This window comes from Hypanus sabinus, chromosome 30 (genome assembly GCF_030144855.1).
Source record: "Hypanus sabinus isolate sHypSab1 chromosome 30, sHypSab1.hap1, whole genome shotgun sequence".
Lineage (NCBI taxonomy): Eukaryota > Metazoa > Chordata > Chondrichthyes > Myliobatiformes > Dasyatidae > Hypanus > Hypanus sabinus.
In genome coordinates, this window is record NC_082735.1 from 13,617,953 (window position 1) to 13,640,455 (window position 22,503).

The 22,503-nt window shown below is 41.4% G+C and overlaps 1 long non-coding RNA gene across 1 annotated transcript in view; it reads right to left on the reverse strand.

Moving 5' to 3' along the window:
• Nucleotides 1–258: 258 nt before the first annotated feature.
• The window catches only part of LOC132383342 (uncharacterized), a 134,786-nt gene continuing 112,541 nt past the window's right edge, over nucleotides 259–22,503 (reverse strand). The window contains exon 3 of the long non-coding RNA XR_009508628.1: nucleotides 259–412. This is a non-coding gene — a long non-coding RNA (uncharacterized LOC132383342). The remainder of the gene's footprint in view (nucleotides 413–22,503) is intronic.

A 22,503-nucleotide genomic window follows, 5' to 3' on the forward strand; every position in this document is an offset into this window, starting at 1 on the left:
AACTTTGTGCTGCTTATTGCTAAACTCAGCTTTCTAGCACAGTGGCATGACCTTTCCAAATAGTCAGAGTTGTTGGTGATAAAGTTAAACTTTTAACAAATATTCTTTACCTAGTTTTTTGTTGTAAACGAGAACCAATCTCCCAATCTTAATGTAAATTTCAAGCAACAATCAGTTGGAAGTTGAATGCACAGCTTTGCAAAGTGAAGTGACCAGGAGACATGTTGTCTACATTAGCCAAGTGCAAAACAATGGGGTTATGTCACCTAGCACATCAAACATGGTTACAAGTTGCGATGTTTGTGTACTCATACGGTGTGCCCTCACAGCATTAATTGTGGATGTTGTGGATCTTCGTCACCAGAAGCTTTTAAGACCATCTGTGTGAGTTACTTTATCCCTGCAAAGGTACCTGGAAAAAAAATCACATGTAGATTATGTTATTTAGCAGAAAATAGTATAAATATCAGAAACATTGAAGATTGCAATGAATGACAAGGAGAATGACAAAAAGAAGAACTAGAATTCATTCTTCAACCTTCAGTTTCTGCAATGGACGACTCGTTTATCTGCAACTTGTAGAGATGTCTGTTTGGTTTGTAAGGAAGTACCTGTGTTTGGATATCCTTTGTCGTTTGGAAATCTTCGGTCATTTGAACATTCTTTATAATTTGGCAACCATTTTATAAATTAGAAACCCTTTGTGATTAAGTGTGTGTGGAGAGCTATTTGTCTAAATTTAACTGTATATCATTAAAAATAATATAAACTGTGGTTAAACTAGTTTGTTAGCTGGAAGTATTTCCTCTTTGGTAGGGAGGGGGAACCCACCACTCAAGCAGTGGGCATTGGCAGCTGAAACCTCACCAGAGATGCTAGACAGGGAATTATAGTAGTCCATGAGAAGTACATAGATACAGTATAACCTCCCTATATTGAAGGTACCCATAGATATCTACTGTATGTCAAATAGGGCTTAAAATCTACTTCTGTGTTTATTTCATTTCTTTTATTTTAGCAATACAACATGGAATAGACCCTTCCAACCCTTTGAGCCACATCGCCACAGCAACCCCCGATTAACCCAAACTTAATCACAGCACCAGTTAACCTGCCCAGTGCACCTTCAGACTCTGTGAGGAAACTGCAGCACGTGGGGAAAACCCACACAAGAAATCCAATACCATTACACCCCACCCACCCAGCTCCCCCCTCGCCTGGTTTCACCCGCTATCTGTTAGCTTGTTTTCCTTCCCTTCCCCCCCCCCCACCTTCTTATTCATGCTTCTTCCCCCTTCCCTTCTAGTGAAGGATCGCGGCCTGAAATATCAACTGTTTACTCCTCTCGATAGAAGCTGCCTGACTTGCTGAGTTCCTCCTTCAACTGTGATGCTCAACATTTCCAGTGCCTCTTGTATTTCAGGTGAACTTCTGTTGTAGAAGATGGCACCCTGACATTTGTGCAACAGGTTACTTGTATAAGTTGTCTGGGTGTCCTTGTATACACAATTGCAAATGGAATAGACAAATCTACATTCATTTGCAGGCACTGTACTAAGCATAAGGAGAAATGGTACTGAAGCAGTTGATGATGATCAGGCTGGGACTGATGAACTCTGACAAGGATGTTATAGAGTTGGAATGATTTTTTTTTTTAAACTTTTTTTATTGCATTTTTAAATGATTATAAAGTATGAAAAAACAATGTATATAACCCATACCCCCTCCCCTTAACCCCTCCCCCCTATGACCTCGGCCAAGAACATCCACTTTCTTTTGTTGCAGGTGTGCCTCCATCTGGTGGGCATTTTGTTAATTGTTGACAGCAGTCACTCCTGATTGTTTCTTTACAGCTCTATTTGGATCAGATCTTTAATAATAACTGGAGCCAGGTAGTTTGGCAAAACTGAGCTGGGCTTGATGTTGGTGAATAACTGCTGCCTGACAGCGCAGTTGTCAAACCTTTACACCAGACTGCTAACAAATAAGAATAGTCTGATGAAGTGGGAATTAGCAAGTAGATCTTTCATGTTTTATGTGAAGTGGACAAGCAGGGTGATTTTCTGCATGCTCTAAGTAGTTACCAGCATTTTAGCTCTGCAGGAACGGCTTGATGAGAAACACAACCATCTCTGAAATGCAAATGTGAAGCTTTACAGTCATGTTGCCTTTATGAATCCAGTGCTCTCAGCCATTTCTTAATATTAAACCTGAGTGAATAGAATTAGATGAAGGCTGACTTTATTACTCAGAAATTAGGTCACCAGGCTTCTCTGCGTTCAATAATATTGTGCATGATCTGTATGTAACCTTAGCTCCACATTCCCGTCTACTCACGGTAACCTTTCACCTCTGTATCTCTCAAACCTTTGCTCCTAAGGAATTTGTCTCAGAGTTCAAAGTTCAAATTTATTATCTAAGTATGTATATCATATACAACCTTATTCTTCATCTTCTTGCAGGCAGTCCCAAAACAGTAGAATCTATCAAAAACATCACACAGCAAAACTGACAAACATCCAATGTGGAAAAGAGGACAGATTGTGCAAATAGTTAAAGAAATGCAAACATATAACTCACAGGACATAAACTGCAGAGTCCCCGAAAGTGAGTCCACAGCTGCAGAGTCAGTTCGGCCATGAAGCCCGTCCAGGAGCCCGACGGCTGCAGAGCAACAGATACTCCTGAACCTGGCGGTGCAGAACCCAACACTCCTGAATTGCCCGCCCAGTGACAGCAGAAAGAAGAGAGGCAGATGGGTCAAATGCAGTCAGACGGCACTGAACACCTGCTTAATTCTCACTCATGGCCTCAACAATTTTAATCTTGCTCGGTGCTTTAATCAGTGCAGAGTAATTGAGCCAGGCACAGGTTCATCTTCCGCTATCAGGCTGTCTCAATTGGCCTTACAAATATTTAAAGTTCCTTGTTCCAGTGCTCTCTGAAGGGGAGAGATTCACAAAACTTTGTTTTGCTTCATCTTAACTAAGTTATTGAGAACCTTGTGAATCTTAATCTGCTTCATTTTAAGCATAACGTTTCCTCAGAGGAAAATCTGCCCAGTCTGGGAATGAGTCTTGTAAACCTTCTCTGCAAGCTTCCCCTTCATTAAGCATTGATGCTGTTACGTACTCGTGATACATGACAGTGGAGCCCTTGTCATGTGACTGGGGTTGAAGCTGTACTGGACTTGAGGTGATGGTCTTGTGATGGTGGAATGACGTCATTTTCCCGCCAGTAGAGATCATGTGACGGGTTTTTTTTACAGGTTATAAAAGGTAGACCCCACCCTGTGAGGAGGGGCAGTTCGTGGCTGGATTTGCCAGGTTGACTTCTTGTCACTGCGTGTTTGAAGTGATGACGCAGTTTAGCTGAAGGATGAAGTTTTTATTTAACGCTAAAGTTTAAAAGGTCATTGCCAGCAGGTTCATTATGATTCTGTTAGTTCGAAATTAGAGGAGAGTGAAGATTCGAAGTTGGAAGTTAAAGATCGAGGAGAATCGCTTTCTACGGTGAAATGGAGGCGACCTTTGTTTGATCCTTATTTGGAAGGATTTCGTTGACTATCTTCGTGTTTATCCCTAGGTTTAACTAGAAAGGATTGAAGGTAGTGGAGAAGGAAAGGTCAGTGCCTTTAAGCCATTCTGTTTCATGAATTCTTCGTGGGAAGTTCGACGTCGGGGATCGAAGCAAGCGACGTGAAAGAGAACCTAAATCGTCCTGTAAAGTCTCTCCTGTTAAATGGACTGTGAGCATATCGAACTTTTGGCAATACCACTTTTAAGAACTGTTTTTGGAATATCACTTTAAGAACTGTTTGGGCTGCCGCTCAGCAGCTGTTTCCGGTTACGGTAGTGTTTGTTTACTTTTGGGGGGTTTGTTTTCTGTGTTTAATAAACGTGTTGTTTGTTATAAGAAACCCTTGCCGAACTCATATATTTATTGTTGCCTGAAAACGTAACAATGCACATGGTACACACAGTGTGCTTCTGTCTGATGAAGGCTGCAACATTTCACCCTTTATTTTAGTAGTTATGCACAGAACCAATTAATTGTTGAAGATGATGATATCTTTGAAGGCTCCATTTCATGATACTTGTTTACTTATTCTCCACTATTCCTGAGCTAGCTGTAGTACAACTGCTGATCTTGGTACAACGTTTTACAGCACCAGCAGCAGAGGTTCAATTCCCACCACTGTCTCTTAGGAGATTGAATGATCTCCCCGTGACTGCATGGGTTTCCTCTGTGTGCTCCAGTTTCCGCCCACATTCCAAGGATGTACAGGTTAATCATTTATGAGCATGCTACGTTGGCATCAGGAGCACAGCAACATTTGCAGGCTGCCCCAGCACATGTCAGTCATTGATGCAAAACTTCCACACTTCTCTGTGTGTTTCAATGTACATGGGACAAATAAAGCTAATCTTTGGTGTGACCCATTGTTTGCAAGGCTGCAATATACTGTATCAATTGGAAGCTGCTTTTGCAGTTGAGTATGAAACTACACACATTGTTTAAAATGGCTGGCATTTGCTCCCAGAATATCCTCCTACATTCCTCAAAGAGCCAGGATTGGGTCTCTCAGCTGATTTACAATTGATTCACATTTAGCAAAGTAGTAACGTTGCACAAAATAATGGAGGGTATCATTGGAATGAAGGAACGTGGCTGGTTACCTGCTTCAGAATAGTATCATGGATAGATGCATCTGCAATAGATAGTTTGGTAAGGGCGCAGTCAAGTAGATTTTCCAGTCATATTAGGTCCTGCTGCAGGCACAGCTCTGTCCTTGAAGGATCCTCCAATTTAGTCCATCTCGGTGCTATTAGGCTACTCTTGGTGTTGGACATTGAAGTCTCCCACCCATGTATGTTCTAAGCTCCAGCTCCACTGAGTGATGTTTCTAAGTGCTGAAGGAGCACTGATCCTAAGAGCTGGAGAAACACAGAGGGAGAACAATGGGTGGCAACCATGAAGTTATTTCCATGTTGACCTTGTGCTATGAGATTTCATGTGATCTTCAATGATTGACGACTCCTCAAGCTACTCCTTCGTGACTTTGTACCACTGTTTGAACCTTTCTGGTGGATCCATCATGCTGATAAGGCAAGTTGCATCCAAGGATTCTGATGGAGGAATCTGGGACATTGGCTTATTTATAATTCTATATGCATATGCATATGGGAGTGTTCTCTGACTAGTTGGTATCAGTAGTTCATCTGAGTCACCGGATCTCAGATAGACTTTCCAATGTGTCCAGATTGATGCCAGATGGCATAACCAGCTTTGTTCTTATTGCACTTTAATATAGTGATCTTGAAACAACCTAATTTCTCTGTATGTCATTTCAGTGGTGCTCTACACATCACTGAAACAGATAAATTTTAATGATATTCCAATTGTGAATTTGTTATTACTGCAGCTATCAACTCCAGATTATTTAATTAATTGAAGTTAAATTAGTCAGCTCCTACAGTGAGATTTGAACTCAGGTCTACAGATTGTTATCCAAGTCATTAGATCACCAGTCTATAATAAGCACCACACACTGCTCTTTTATAACTTTTTCATTATTAAATATTGCTGCTTCATCTCCAATGCAATGTTCATGTCCTGTGGATGTGCTCTTGCCCGATATAGAAAACTGACCTTAATCATTTGACAACATTGATTTTAGAAAGTGACATAACATTGATTTTAATTGTATTACAACTGTCCTTCATATTTTGCTTATCTTTCATGAAATTATCCCACCACGTCACTAGTTTCTTTGCAGTGTTTAGACAACTCTTTGCTACTTGTGACTTCTTCTACAGATGTATGAGTTTCACATGTATAATAAACTTAATACTTCTGAGACCTAGATATTCTCATTTGCATTTTCCCTACTGTAACTTACTGTTTTCCTCTTGGTTTTACTCCATACTCATTTTGCAATTAATTCATTACCTATGATAATGTCGAAAACAAAGGGGGGCAAACCCAGAACCTGAATTTAATCCAGTTATCATTTTCAAAGGTGACAAATGATCAACATATCTACCCCAACTTTAAGCTTCAAGATTAGTTATCAAGTGTACATCAAAATACACAGTGTAATGCATCATTTGCACGTGTGTTTGGGGCAGCGCAAGAGTGTCACCACACGTTCCGGCGACAACATAGCAAGCAACAAGACAACAAAGGATAAACAAAGCCCGTTCCTCCCTCCCACCCACGCACACAGACTGTTTTTTTAATCTCTGGGAGAAGGTTCCGGTCTCCAGCCTGTACACTCGGACTCAAGCTTGCAGACATTTGGTTTCAACTTCCCAGTCAACTCACAGGAGATTTGCAGACTTAGCTCTGGACAATGGGCCTTGTCTTCCAGACTTCCAATTCGAACCTCAGGCCTTGATCTTCGACACTGGTCCCCGGATACGTCACTCACCGTACTCTTTGCTCAAACTTGTTCCTTCTGCCCACATGAAACTCCAACTCTGAACCCCACCCCCCCCCCCACCAAAATCTCGCTGACTTGCGATGGATCCACTTTCTGCTGGCCCACATCCAACATCTGACCATAGATGTCTCACCTCCACGCCTCTGGACTTCAAACATGGAGTAGAGATTCAGACACCAGTCTGTCCTCTGATTCCCCCACATCTCTGACCCTAAACCTAAAACTGCCCCTGACTCCCCTCTCTGTCACAAAACCATCCCTACAAATGTAAAAAACAATTAAAAAGCAGCTAAGTCTGAGTCACAAAGGAAGGAAGAGCACAGTGCCACATCGAATATTCCTTAAACTAAGAACAGTTTCAGATGAAACACAGGAACCCGTGCTTCAGTGTCGAATTGAAAGAACGAATATATCTTATTAGAGACATAGTATAATATTGGGCCAAATGATTACTTCCTCTGCTATAAACTTCTTTGGTATTGGGGACAGAAAACAGTAGGGAGCTAATCAGGCCCAACAGAAAAGTTTCATAGTAACATTTCTATTAAGAGAATTAGGTTTTTTTTAGCTGCTGATATAAATCCACTTGGGCTTCTCTCCCATGTTTTATCCTGTCAGGTACTCCCCTGGAGATTTACTTTCATTTGACTCTATTAGTTGTGACTAATCTTCCGTTTATATGACTTGTAAATGAGCCCATATGTTCCAAGGTTTCCTTCAAAAGCACTTTAACTGGTGTAAATGAAAGGAGTTCTGGTGGGGCATTTTTGGTAGAGGTAAGCTTGAAGAAAAACCTAACTGCTGTGTTGATGGGTTGGATTAGACTGGTAGCTAGCCTGTAGCTCAGTAAAGAACCACTGTTCATCTGCACTGCTTGTGTCGATGTGCATGTGTGCAGCAGAGCAGGAGAGTTCAGGGCATGCCGAGGGCCAGGTGCAGGCACATGGAGGGCAGAGGCATTCTGTAACATGGTGCTGGAGTCACTTCCCAAGTGGCCTTCAGAATTAAAATCAGAATCCGGATCAAGTTTATTATCACTGACATATGTCGTGAGATTTATTAAATATAATATACTGAAAAATTATGAATTACAATATGAGAAGTATAAAATATAAATAAGTAGTCCAAAAAGTGAGGTAGTGTTCATAGATTCATTGTCTGTTCAGAAATCTATTAGCAGATGGGAAGAAGCTGTTCCTAAAACATTGAGAATATATCTTCAGGCTTCTGTACCTCCTCCCTGCTGGCATCAATGAGAAGAGAGCACATACTAGATTGTGAGGGTCCTTAATGATGGACGTCAGCTTCTTGAGGCATGGCCTATTGAAGATGTCCTCGATGGTGGGGAGCTAGTGCCCATGACGGAGCCGGCTGAGCTTACAACTTCCTGAAGTTTTTTCTGATCCTGCGCACTGGTGCACCCATAGCGGACAGTGATGCAACCTGTCAGAATGCTCTCCACAATCGAGTCCTTGGTGAAAACAATAACTCTAGGTGGATTATCTAGCCTGGTCCTCTTCATCTGAATACAATTTCTGATCTACACTTGGAAGTTAAGTGAAAGGAAATGGTTTGTTTATTTTATTGAATTTTAATAAAGATTTGATGTTCTAATTAGATTACAGAAATGGTGTATTATGTCTTCATGTTTTTTAATGTTTAATTTTCCTAGCTATTTAAACTACTTTAAATCATATTAAACTACATTAACTCAACAATCATTGTGTACCGCTTTAATGCTCATGTACAGCTAATCATCAGACACACTTGGAAATGGGAGAAGAGGATCTTACAAGCATGCGCTCAGGAAGACGTCAGAAGCCATGGGGCCACTAAAGTTGAGAACAATATGGGTGTCAATATCTCTGCAGATCTATACTGGGCACAACATATCAATGCAGCTGCCAGGAAAGCACAACAGCAGCTACATTTCATTCTGAGTTTGAGGAGATTTGGAATGTCACTAAAAACACTTGCAACTTTCTACAGATGTACGGTGGAGAGCATTCTAACTGGCTGCATCGCCTTCTGGTTATGGAGAAACTACTGTGCAGGAGTAAGATAAGCTTCAGAGAGGTCTAAACTCAGCCAGCTCCATCTTGGGCACTAGCCACTGTAGTATCGAAGACATCTTCAAGGATTGATGCCTCAGAAGGGTGGCATTTGTCATTAAGGACGCTCGTCACTCAGGTCAAGCTGTGTTCTCATTGCTGTCATCATGAAGGAGGTACAGAAGCCTGAAGGCATACACTCAACATTTCAGGAACAGCTTCTTCCCCTCTGCCGCCAATTTCTTAATGGACGTTGAACGCATGAATACTATCTTACTACTTTTTTTATTTCTATGTTTGCACTACTTTTTTAATTTAACTATTTAGTATATAGATGTACATAATTACTGTGATTCTGATTTTTTTGTATTATTATATATTGCATTGTACAGCTGCCGCAAAGACAACAAATTTCATTACATAGGCTGGTGATATTAAGACCATAAGACAAAGGAGCAGAATTAGGCCATCTGACCCATCAAGTCTGTTCCACCATTCAATTATGGCTTTATTTATATCTCCCACTTAAACCCAGTTCCCAGCCTTCTCCCCGTAACCTTTGATGTCATGTCCAATCAAGAACCTATCAATCTCTGCCTTAAGTATACCCAACAACCTAGCCTCCGCAGCTGCATGTGGCAACAAATTCCACAGATTCACCACCCTTTGGCTAAAGAAATTCCTCTGCATCTCCGCTTTGAAAGGCCGCCCCTATACCCTAAACCTGATTCTGACTATACAGAAAGCAAACATGAAACAAGGTTTCAGCCCTGAGCCATCTATTTTGTACAGTAACAATATTTGTAGATTCTGATTACCTGAATATATGTCTCAATAGCTCTTGACTTTGATTTTATGAACTAACTATATTCCATAAAGTCCATTATAGTTCTCTGGTTAAACTCAAAACAGTGTGAAAAAGAGGCTACTACAATGATATTTTGACATTTCCATTGGGGTTAAAGCATTCTGTTGACATATCCTAAGTTTGAAAACCACCAGATTCAACAACCTATTTGATGTCGCTTGCCATGGTGCAGCTGATCACAATACTCATTTGTGGTCACTGATGTGCAACTCACTACCTGGTCTTAATACGACCTTAGACCAATATAGACAGTGGGCCTGAACACTTAAGGCAGCATCTAAGCGTAGTAATAAGGAGTCCTTGCAGCTTAAGGAATCTTGTCACAAGAACTAAGGCGCCATTAAAGACAACGAACAAAAGCAATGTGGTGGACAGGATCACTTGTGGAGGCTGCAATAACAACTATGTCGGCCAGACAGGACATAAAAGCTCATCTCATTTACAGGACACAAAATGGTGGCACGGAGACGTGATCCATTCTCACTGATCTTGGTACATGTAGACCAAGAAGGATACCACAGTTAACAGGGACACCGCGGAGGTTCCAGCGTAGGCCAACACGAGGCAGGCATGAGAAATTTAGAAGCATGGTTCTTTTCTGATAATTCCGTAAACAAACATATTAAAAGCGACACCATCTACAGAACCCTGCGAGCAGAAGAAATGCGAGCCAATAGAATTCAAAGGTCAACTGTAGGGGTTTGAGGCAAGCGAATGGGGGGGTTGCTATATAAACAGAGAAAAACACCAACAACTTGTGCACTGAAGATGTCACCTCAAATGGTGATGAAGCATCTGCAAGCTAATTGCCAAGCTCGGTGAACACTGCAAATCAAGCCCTAGCAATAGTTAATGCTGTAAATCTAAGGGGCATTTCTTCAAGATGGTGTCGTGCTATGTTCAAAGAGTGCTCTAGTTGAAGATCAACGTCTCAGTGTTGCCAAGATGGCGCTAGCGATATACGGCGATGTTCTGCGGTTAAAAATCAATTGTTCTAGACGCACGGTGTTGCTGTAACAGCTCCTCGAGAGGGAGTCATGGGCCCAGCTTTCCTTGGTTGCTTCACCAGTGACATTTCTACCACCACTAGGTCAGAACTGGGGATGTTTGAGATGTGTACAGTTCAATTTACAGCTCCTTCGGGAAAAGAAGAATCACATTCATGTTGCCTGCCATATTCATGATCCCTGATCTTTACAGATAGTGAAGAGAAGTTTAAGCGTGGCTTTTATAGATAGTATTTACCAATATTCCACTGGGGAGGTATAGGGCACTCCTTCCCTTGGTAGCCTGTAGGCCACCCCTGGGCAAGGTGTAGCACTTGTTTAATATCACCCCCCCATACCCCAATCAGGGTCAAGTGAAACATGGAAACAGCTGGTGCATATCGCAACTCCTGGTTATGTAATGACTGAGGCTATCCAGAAGAAAGCAAGGGCCACCATCTTCTGTAGTAAAATTTGCGAAGATTGATCGTGGTCACGTAGGCCATGATTGTCCACATCATACAACACAGCACATAATGATGATGATGGTATCTATGTAGATAGCATAGGGTTGCAGTGATCATTACTGGGAGATAGAAACATAGAAATTTATAGCACAGTACAGGCCCTTCTGTTGTGCTGACCTTTTGACATACGCTATGATCAATCTAAACCAGCCCTCCTACATAACCCTCCATTTTCTTATGATCTATGTACCTGTCTAAGAGTTTCTTAAGTGCCTCTTGGGTATCTGCTTCTACAACAACCCCTGCCAGTGCGGTCCATCCACCCACCACTCTTTTGTGTAAAAATCAACTTACCCCTGACATCCCTCCTATACTTTCCTCCAATTACCTTAAAATGATGCCCCCCCCCCCCCATATTGACCGTCACACTAAAGAGGTCCCATTTCCCATTAACAAGCACTATGTCATAACTTGCATCTATTAGGAAACACGTTAAGGTTTTAATATATAATATTCAAAAGCCAATATCTGTAACTTCACTCCCTTGCTTCTTCCATTGAAACATAGGTATAGATTATTTTGGCTGTGTACTCTAGATTTGAAGCGCTTGGTCAAATTTCAAGAGCACAGGGAAATAATCAATATTTTCCATCACATAAATCTGAAAAATAAGTATTCTGGGCATCCTTGTTTTGATAGATACTTTCATACCATATTTCTTTAACTGCAGTTTTAGGAGAGAAATCATAAATTAAATGCAATTTTAATTACAATGCAGCTCTGATTGCTATCCCGGCATAAACTATATTTGTTTGTGATGTTATTTTAATGAGTAAAGAAGCTGTGTCTAATAGCAAGCCAGATGGAGAACAGCATATGGACAAAGTATCTGAGGAAAGAAGCTACATTTAAAATGAACAAATTATTACTCAGAAACTGAGCCCCCTCCCGAAAAAAAACAAGCGGTAATTAAGACAACAGTTAGCGTCAGTCATCCTCTTCTAAACCATCGTCACACTTTTTTATTGCTAATTTATCTAGCTGAGCCAAGAGCAAACTTTACATTGCAATTGTTCACAGCAAGGTTCACAAGGGAGAATTTATTTACAACATTATTTCCCCAAGATATACTAATTGTTGTCACTTTAAATGCTCCCACTTGTGATCCAAATTGCACCCTAGGTAGACTTTATTTATTGGCAGCAGATGGCTCTACTGACACTCATTTCACTATTTTCTTTACAATTTTATTTTATTTTATTATTGTTATGTGCACTCATTAAAATGAAGGATGGATTTTTATTTTATCATCCCCAAGTGAGCTGCAGAGTTCTTTACTTTCAAGTCGGAGAGTTAGAAGGCAGACCATTGTCACATTCTTTGGTTTGAATTCTTGCCCTCCTTTTGGACACTGGACTCTAAAGGTGTTTCTTCTTACAAAACCCTGACTCCTCTGACTCCTAAACCAACTTCTTTATGTTAAATTGATAATACCTTGAACAGCATCAAAAATATCACTGCCAACAATTCAAAAGTAGCCAGAAAATACTTGCACTTTTTTTTTAATTGAGGAAGATTTTGGTAAATAAAAGATTGTGAATTGTTAACTCTTTTCACTGCTCTCCCAAATTCAAAGTCCAAACTTCAAAGTACATTTATTATTACAAACAGGGGGAATGTGTAGTGAGGAGTGGCTGTTGACGGGGCAAAATTGCAGTCGACAGGTTGAGTTCCAACGTAAAAGGCAGACAAAATCGAAAAGCGTGAATACAAGACTGAAGGTGTTATATTTGAATGTGTGCAGTGTACAGAATAAGATAGATGAACCTGTAGCACAATTACAAATTGGCATGTAAGTTGTAGGCATTACTGAATCATGGCTAAAAGAAGATTATACAGTAGCCAGGAGCTTAATGTCCAAGGATACAAATTGTTTCAAAAGGACAGACAGGAAGGCAAAGGAAGCGGCATTGTTCTTTTAGTAAAAGATGAAATTATTAGAAAGGGGTGGACATAGGGTCAGAATATATTGAATCTTTGTGAATAATGCTAAGGAACTGCAAGGGTAAAAAGACCCTGATGGGAGTTGCATACAGACCCTCAAACATTAGTAAGGATGTGGTCTACAAATTACAACAGGAGATAGAAATGCATACCAAAAGGGCAAAGTTACAATAGTCATGTGTGATTTCAATATGCAGGTAGATTGGGAAAATCATATTAGACAATAGACAATAGGTGCAGAAGTAGACCATTTGGCCCCTCGGGTGCTGGATTCAAAGAAGGGGAATTTCTAGAATGCCCAAGAGATGGATTTTTAAAGCAGCTTTTGGTTGAGTCCAATAGGAATCAGCTATTCTGGATTGGGTGCTGTGCAATGAACCAGAATTGATCAGAGAGCTTATGGTAAAAGAATCCTTAGGGACAAATAACCATAATATGATCGAATTCACCCTGAATCTTGAGGAGAAGCTAAAGTCAGATGTATCAGTATTACAGTGGAGGAAAGGGAATTACAAATGCATGAAGGAGGAGTCGGCCAGAATTGATTGGAAAAGAACACTGGCAGGGATGACGGCAGACAGCAATAGCTGGAGTTTCTGGAAGCAATTCAGAAGGCACAGGATATATACATCCCAAACAGAAAGAAATATTCTAAAAGAAACCAAAAATTAGTAGGAAGTTAGAGGATTGGATAGCTTTTAAAAACCAACAGAAGACAACTAAAAATTGTCATTAAGAAGGTAAAGATGGAATAGTTAGATAGATAGATAAATAAATACTTTATTCATCCCCAAGGGGAAATTCAACATTTTTCCAGTGTCCCATACACTTATTGTAGCAAAACTAATTACATACAGTATTTAAATCAGTATGAATATGATATGCATCTAAAATCACCCTCCCAAAAAGCATTAATAAATAGCTTTTTAAAAGTTCTTAAGTAGTTTACTAAAGTGCATTGAGTGGTAACTTAAGCTCAGTCCTAACCCCGGCACTTTAACATGTCTTCCCCTGGTGGTTGAATTGTGGAGCCGAATGGCATTGGGGAGTAATGATCTCTTCATCCTGTCTGAGGAACATTGCATTGACAGCAACCTGCCGCTGAAGCTGCTTCTCTGTCTCTGGATGGTGCTGTGCAGAGGATGTTCAGGGGTTTCTATGATTGACCGTAGCCTACTCAGCGCCCTCCGCTCTGCCACCTATGTCATACTCTCCAGTTCTGTGCCCACGACAGAGCCTGCCTTCCTTACCAGCTTATTAAGACGTGAGGCATCCCTCTTCTTAATGCTGCCTCCCCAGCACGCCACCACAAAGAAGAGGGCGCTCTCCACAACTGACCGATAGAACATCTTCAGCATCTCACTACAAACATTGAATGACACCAGCCTTCTGAGGAAGTACAGTTGACTTTGTGCTTTCCTGCACAGGGCATCTGTGTTGGCAGTCCTGTCTAGCTTCTCATCTAACTGCACTCCCAGATACTTGTAGGTCTTAACCTGCTCCACACATTCTCCATTAATGATCACTGGCTCCATATGAGGCCTAGGTCTCCTAAAGTCCACCACCATCTCCTTGGTCTTGGTGAAATTAAGTAAGCCAATAATATTAAAGAGGATACCAAGAGTTTCTTCAGATACATGAAGTGTAAAAGACAGGCGAGAGGGAATATCGGATGGCTGGAAAACAGTGCTGGAGATGTTGTAATGGGGTACAAGAAAATGGCAGATGAACTGAATAAGTTCTTTGCATTAGTCTTCACTGTTGAAGACACTAGCAGTATGGTACAAGTTCTAGATGAGAGGGTCATGAAGTGTGTGAAGTTACCATTAGTAGAGAAAAGGTTCTTGGGAAACTGAAAAGTCTGAAGGTAGATAAATCACTTGGACCAGATGGTGTGCATGCCACAGTTATGAAAGAGGTATCCACAGAGATTGTAGAGGCATTTGTTATTGTCTTTCAAGAATCACTAGATTCTGGAACGGTTACGGAAGACTGGAAAATTGCAAATGTCACCTCACTCTACAAGAAGGGCGAGAAGCAGAAGAAAGGATACCATAGGTCAGTTAGTCTGCCTTCAATGGTTAAGAAGATGTTGGAGTCAATTATTAAGGTGGAGATCTCAGAGTACTTGGAGGCACATGATAAAATAGGCCATAGTCAGCATGGTTTCCTCAAAGGAAAATCTTGCCTGACAAATTGGTTGGAATTCTTTGAAGGAATAACAAGCAGGAAAGACTAAAGAGAATTGGTTGATGTTGTGTACTTTTGGCAAGGTGTCACACATAAGGGTTCCTAACAAGCAACGAGCCCGTGGTATTACAGAAAAGATTCTAGCATAGATAAAGTGGTAGCTGATTGGCAGGAAGCAAAGAGTGGAATAAAAGGAGACTTTTCTAGTTGGCTGCCGGTGACTATTGGTGTTCCACAGGGGTTTGTGTTGGGAATGATTCTTCTTATGTTTACGTCGGTGATTTGAATGATAGAAATTATGGCTTTGTTGCAAAATTTGCATTTGACAAGGAGGATAGGTGGAGGGGGAGGTAGTTCTGAGCAGAAGCTACATAAGGTCTTAGATTAAGAAGTTAGCAAAGAAATGGCAGATGGAATATAGTGTCAATATATAGTGTATAATACAAAAATCCGGAGGCACAAAGCGACTATGGAGTCTTTGTGCTGAATTCCCTAAAGGTTAATTTGCAGGTTGAGTCTGTGGTGAGGAAGGCAAATGCAATATTAGCATTCATTTTCAAGAGGACTAGAATATAAAAGCACGGTTGAGACTTCATAGTATTGTGGAGTATTGGGAGTAGTTCTGGGCCCTGATCTTGGAAAGATTGTGCTGAAACTGGAGGGGGTCCAAAGGAGGTTCATGAAAATGACTCCAGGATTAAATGGCTTGTCATATGAAGAGCATTTGATGGCTCTGGGTCTGTATTCACTAAAATTCAGAAGAATGAGGGGTGACCTTAATTGAAAACTGTCAAATATGGTGAAAGGCTTCGATAGAGTGAATGTGGAGAGGATATTTCCTATGCTGGGAGAGTCTAAGACCAGAGGACACAGAATAGGGGGTATCCTTTTAGTACAGAGATAAGGAGGAATTTCTAAAGCCAGGAAGTGGTGAATCTGTGGAATTCTTTGCCACGGGCAGCCGTGGAGCCCAGGTCTTTATGTAAATGTAAGACAGATGTTAATAGATTCTTGATTGGTCAGGGCATGAAGGGATACGGGGATAATGCAGGAAACTGAGGCTGAGAGGAAAGATGGATCAACCGTGATGAAATGGCGGTGCAGACTCAATGGACCAAATGCCCTAACTGCTCCTATATCTTGCAGTGCCAAAGTCTGCATACATTATGCAACCTTGAGGTTCATCTCCTTACAGGCAGCCACAAAACAAAGAAACTCAAATAGACCCATAAAAAAACACTGTTGAACACCCAACATGCAGAAAGGAAAACAAAACAAATTGTGCAAACAATAAAAAATAAGCAAATAGCATTCAGAACAAAAGTGAATCCATTGACACAGCCCCTGCCTCAGTTCAGTGCAGAGCTCAGTAAGCATTCTGGAGGCCTCAGATACTGTAAATATATAACCATATAAAACAATTACAGCACGGAAACAGGCCACCTCGGCCCTTCTAGTACGTGCCAAACGCTTACTCACCTAGTCCCAATGACCTCAGGGCCAAAGACCAAGAACGAATGGGTTTCAGCTTAACACTCCGCGAGGTTTGCCTACTTTGGTGCTGAACTGACTTTGCCGCTGTGACTTGCAGCCATTGAATTTGCCTCAGCACTGATCTGACTCCCTGGCTATGGCCTGCAGCCATCGGCCTCCTGGACCAGCTCCACTCACCCCCGTGGCTATGGACTCACTTTCAGGGACTGTGGTTTATGTTCTGTGTGTTTTTGTTTGTTTTTATTATTTGCACAATTTGCTCTTTTTTCCACACGTTGGATGTTTGACGGTCTTTGCTGAATGGGTTTTTTTAATGGGTTATATTGTATTTTTGTGTTTTGTGGCTGCCTGCAAGAAGTTGAATCTCAAGGATAAATACAGTATACATAGTTTGGTAATGTAACCCTCAGGCTCGGCCAGCACGTGTTCGTCTAGGGGAAGACAAATTCTGACCCTGCCAAACATAGAAATCTCGCTTGTGGGGATGCTGTGTGATGTGTTGCCTGGTTACAAATCCAAACCGCAAAATATCAAACAGTACACCATACGCAACTAAATGATGCACTCTATAAATCTTCACCTGAATATAGGGTTAGTAAAGAAAATAAAAAGAAAAAGGGCCCATTTTAAGGAAAAAGTCAAAAGTGCACGTTGGAGCTCACTGATACAGCCATTCATCAACCATTGACCTCCTCCGATCATCGCTGACCTTTGGACCCTTCATCCCAGTCCATTCTGTCCGGTGGTCTACCAGCTCTCTCCACACGCATCTCCCTTCTTCTTCACTCGCTGACAAAAGACTGTAAAAATATCTCTTACCAACCCACAAGAAAGAACAACATTTCTCTCATTGGATAGCCCCACATTCCAAAACCCTGTTATCTCTGGTCATAACCAAGCATTGCTGCTACAGAGAAACCATTACATCAACAGTGAAACCTTACAGCATGTTACACTAATCAATATACTTTGAACTTTAATGATAGTTAAACTACTTCAACAGTTTGTTTTTCAAACTTAACAAGTTTCTTCAAGGGGTGCCTACACTAAAGGTGTTTAAATCTTCTCTTTAAAAGGAGTTCAGTGAGATCCTGTCTCTCTGCTCCCCTTCCCTTATGTGATTGTTGTTACCCTCTGGCTTTTCGAGCATTTACCCACCAGATCCACTCCCTTTCCTTTCCGGTCCTGTTGAATGGTTTTAGCCCGAAACATTGACTGTTTATTAATTTCCATAGATACTGCCTGACCTGATGAATTCCTCCACCATTTTGTGTGGTACACTGTATCTCCAGCACCTGCTGAATCTCTTGTGCCACCATCTGCAATTTTTTTGCCTGCTTCTGCCTATCTCACACTGCCTCTCTCTCCCAAATCTACTCCTCCGCTGCCTTGCCGCCACCTACTAGTTATTCTTAACCTCTTGTCAATTCAGCATCACCAAGCCGCCCATTTCACTCCATCCCCTTTCCTCTCTACACTGGCTGTCTCCCCTCTCCACAATCATTCCTGATGCACAGCCTCAACCTGAAAACCCAGCAGTTCCTTCCTATTCTTAGATGCTGTCTGACTCATTAAGTTCCTCCAGCACCTTTCAGATCCCAACACCTGCAAAGTTAACCTGCATTTAATACCCACACCATATTTAAATGCATTTGCTCCCCATTCTCACTGAAGCTAGTTAAAGTTAGCAATGTTTTGTGGTTTAACTTGATTTGAAATTGATTCTGCTTGGCAAAAGAAAAATTCTCAAACTTTTAATTACCAGGCCAGAAGCAGAATTTTCAAACAGATGGACATTGCACTGGCCAGAGGCTCCAGCCTGGGGTGCTGGTTATCACTGTAGATATTTATCCGGATGGAATAGCGATGGCGTACTTCATCGAAGTACCAACTTGCTGGTGTGAAGAGAGGCAGCAGATGCTCCAATGAATCACAATATCAGTTCCAACTCAAGGACTGTCAACTATGATTAAATCAGGCATGTCACTGTGTGGGGCACCCACTGCTGAACAAGGCAGAAACATCCTGTCATCAGCTCCTGGGTCTTTGTGATAGCTGGGAAGGTTACTGCGGATAAGGAGGAAAGAAAGACTTGCATTTTATTCAGTGTCTTCCATGCCCTGAATACACTGCCGAATGTTTAACAGCCAATGAAATCAGAATCAGAATCAGGCTTAATATCACTGGCACAGGTCATGAGATTTATTGTCTTTGCAGCAGCAGTATTATGCAGTACATAATAATAGAGAAAAACATGAATTACAGTAAAATATATACAGTAAGTAGCTGATTAAATAAGTAGTACAAAAATAAAAATATAGTGAAGTAGTGTTCATGTGTTCAATGCCCATTCAGAAATCGGATAGCAGAGATGAAGAAGCTGTTGCTGAATCATTGAGAATGTTCCTTCAGCTTGTGAACCTCCTTCCTGATGGGAACAATGAAAGGATGGCATGTCTTGGGTGATGGAGGCCATTAACGATGAATGGCTCCTCTTTGAGGCATCACTCCTTGAAGGTGGCCTGGATACTACGGAGGGTAGTGCCCATGATGGAGCACACTAACTTTACAATTCCCTGAAGCTTATTTCATTCCTGTGCAGTAGTCCCCCCCATACCAGGTGCTAATGCAGCCAGTCAGGATGCTCTGTCTGGTACGTCTGAAGAAATTTGCAAGTGTCTTTGGTGACATACCAAATCTCCTCAAACTCCTAGTGAAATATAGCAATCTCATTGAGCCCAGGGGTTTTTTCCAGGCTGTGACTCTATGGGTGGTCCTCTGTGTTCTGGCTGGTCAAGGAACCAGCTACGTCATGACTCATGCATCTTCTTGTGTGTTCACGTGAGAGAGAAAAATGTTTACGAAGGTCACCCAAAAGATGGTTTCCCCTCCAAAACAAGGTTCACATTCTCTCCATACTGCATTGGAGAGCTGGGGTCCACAGACGCCTTGCTTAACGATATTTATCCGTGACATAAAAAAGGTTGGGAACCCCTGTTCTGGAGTATAATTTGATCCCATGAACTTCTGAATCAGGAGCAAAGGTAGGCATGGTGAAGACAATGACAAATGCAAATATATGTCAGACGTTTGATCCACATTCTTTTAATCAAACTATATACAGTGGCCTTCATCTCTTATGTAATGACAATACCCTAAAATGGTCAAATTTACAACCCATCAGGGGTAAGTTTTTTACTCAGAGAGAGGTGAGTGCGTGGAATGGGCTGCCGGCAACAGTAGTGGAGGCGGATACGATAGGGGCTTTTAAGAGACTTCTGGACTGGTACATGGAGCTTAGAAAAATAGAGGGCTATAGATAAGCCTAGTCATTTCTAAGGTAGGGACATGTTCAGCACAACTTTGTGGGCTGAAGAGCCTGTACTGTGCTGTAGGTTTTCTATGTTTCTATCAGAATATGCCTCACTTAGATTGAGTGTACTGATGTCTTTATTTGCCCTTGAGAAGGTGGTGCTGAATCATTCTTCCCCATTATCCTTCTTCTGACAAATGGTCTCTAACCTCTCTTTCCAGAGATTCCGCCTGACCTTATCAGTTCTTACAATATTTTTGTTCAAATGTCCTGCACCTGCAGTTTATTACTCATCCTTCCAGCCCTCTTGCTCACAACTACCATCGGTGCATAATGGCTGAGTGTGTAGCATCTTACAAAATGCAGTGAAGTGGTTTAATCTCAGCTACATCAAAGGACAAGGATAGCAGGTACATAAGAACAGCAATGTCCCTTTGAGACAGCTAACATCTTGACTTGGGGAACGTACTATTGTTGTTTCAGTGCTGGGTCAAAATGCATCTGTTCCTTACCTAAGAACACAATAGAGATAACTTCAGTACAAATATTGCCATGACTTGCTATTGAAACATAGAAACATACAACTGAGAAACAATTCCTTTCAGCCCACCTCATCCACGTTGACTGTAATAACAATCTATATCACTTGCTGACATTGGGTGCCTATCGTTCTATTTATATCCTGACTAGCTGTCAGTCTAAATGCCTTTCCAAAGTTGTAATAACAGCTGCTTCTACTACCTGCTCATTCCAGATATTCAGAATCAGCTTTACTATCACTGTGCAAAAGTCTTTGGCACATATACTGTATATAGCTAGAGTGCCACAGTATATAGCTATGTGACATGAAATTCACTGTTTCCTGGCAGCAATGCAATGAAATGAGACATAAAAATTACCATAAATTGTAAAATACATTGCGCAAGATAAAGTAACAAAGAGGTAGTGTTTATGGACTGTTCAGAAAGCTGATAGCACAGGGGAAGATGTTTCTAAAATGTTAAGTGTGGTTCTTTAGGCTCTTGTTCCTCCTCCTCCATGGTAGTAATGAGAAAAGGGCAGTTGTTACATACCCTGTGCGTATCTTGTGACTGTCTTATGACCATGATGTAATTGAGTATCTTGTGAGCATGATGTAATGGTCTTGTGATGGTGGGGTGATGTAATTTTCCCGTCGGTGTGAGGTCACATGATGGCCTGTTCCAACAGGTATAAAACGAGAAAGCCTTCTGTGACGCAGGAGTTTTGTGTTGGTTAGTTCGTCAGTTACTTCGTTAGCTTTTAGTTTTGCTGTGTATTCGTCTCATAATGCAGTGTTGTTTTAAAACAGTTTTGCTTTCTATTTTAAGGTGCAAAGATTGGTGCTGGCCCAATCGCTGCCAGTTTTGTGTTTTGCACCTGTGATTTTTTCTTTACAGTCCAGGATTGGAGAATGAAGAAAGAAGTGGGGGAAAGTTGATGTCGTTCAATGGTTTTAGAAAGGATCAGCCTTATTGAATCTTCACTCAAGAATAATGGCCTGCATCTGAGATAACCTCTGCAAGAGCAGAAAGTTTTGGTGCAGTGTCTATCATCCAGAATAAAAACATCAGTTCCTTTAAACCATTTTATTTCCTTCATCATGAATCCTTCTGACAAGGCATATTTCGGCTAGGACCAGCAGTAACATCACGTCGTCGAGAAATTCTTTACTTCCAGGAAGTCTCTCCTAATTGACTGTATAAATCACTTGGACTTTCAAATTTACAACTTTAAGACTGTGTTCGAATTTACCACTATAATAATTGTTCCAGAGTTGCCGTATAGCAGTTAACTTCTGGTTAAGTTAGTCGTTTGACTACTTTTCACTATTGTTGAGCGGAGTTTAATAAATGTTATATGTTTGTTTATAAAATCCTGACTCTATTCTATATTCATTGTTGTTGATTATGTAACAGGAAGTCCTGGATGATGAGAGTCCTTAGTGATGAATACCACCCAAGCTGTTAGACGACTGTTCACCCAGAAGCTAGAAGATTTGGATCACAAAGTATTTAAAGAATTGGATAACTGGCCTGAAAGCCTGTACGGAGCTACAAGGTGGAGCAAGCTTACTTCTGAGCTTAAGTAACCTGATTTTCAACTGCCCGAGACGGGGTACCTGACCGAGGAGTGGGATTGGTGGAGACGTATGACAGAATCGTGAGCCCTGTCAGCCTTTGAGGGAAGAGAGCCATTGTGCTCTACCATTCTCCCCCAGGGTAGTGCCTCAGTAATCCGGCCACAGATGAATTGCTGGAGAGCCCAATCGTCACCTCGGTTGAGCCGTGCTGGTGGCCTGACCTTGCACCTCAGAAGCCTCCACCTCCCCTGCAGGGCTCATGTGAGGCAGCTCCTGCCTGGGTGGCAGTGACAGCCAAGGCTTCTGCCATCAAATCTTACCTTATGGCTAAAGTGGAGTTGGTTTCATTTCCCCACGCTGGAAAGGATGGATTCCGGGAGCCACACAACCATTCTCAAAGTTTCCCTACAACATTTACCACTGCTCTGTGGAGCCTAGAACCTAGTTTGGCAAAGATAGACAACTCCATACAGACTTTCGGGTAGGGCATCCAATTCACGAAGTACTATCTCTACTAGCTTTCTCGTTTATTCACTCCTATTAATTCACTCTTTTTGTGTAGGCTTATATTTTATCCAAGGCCT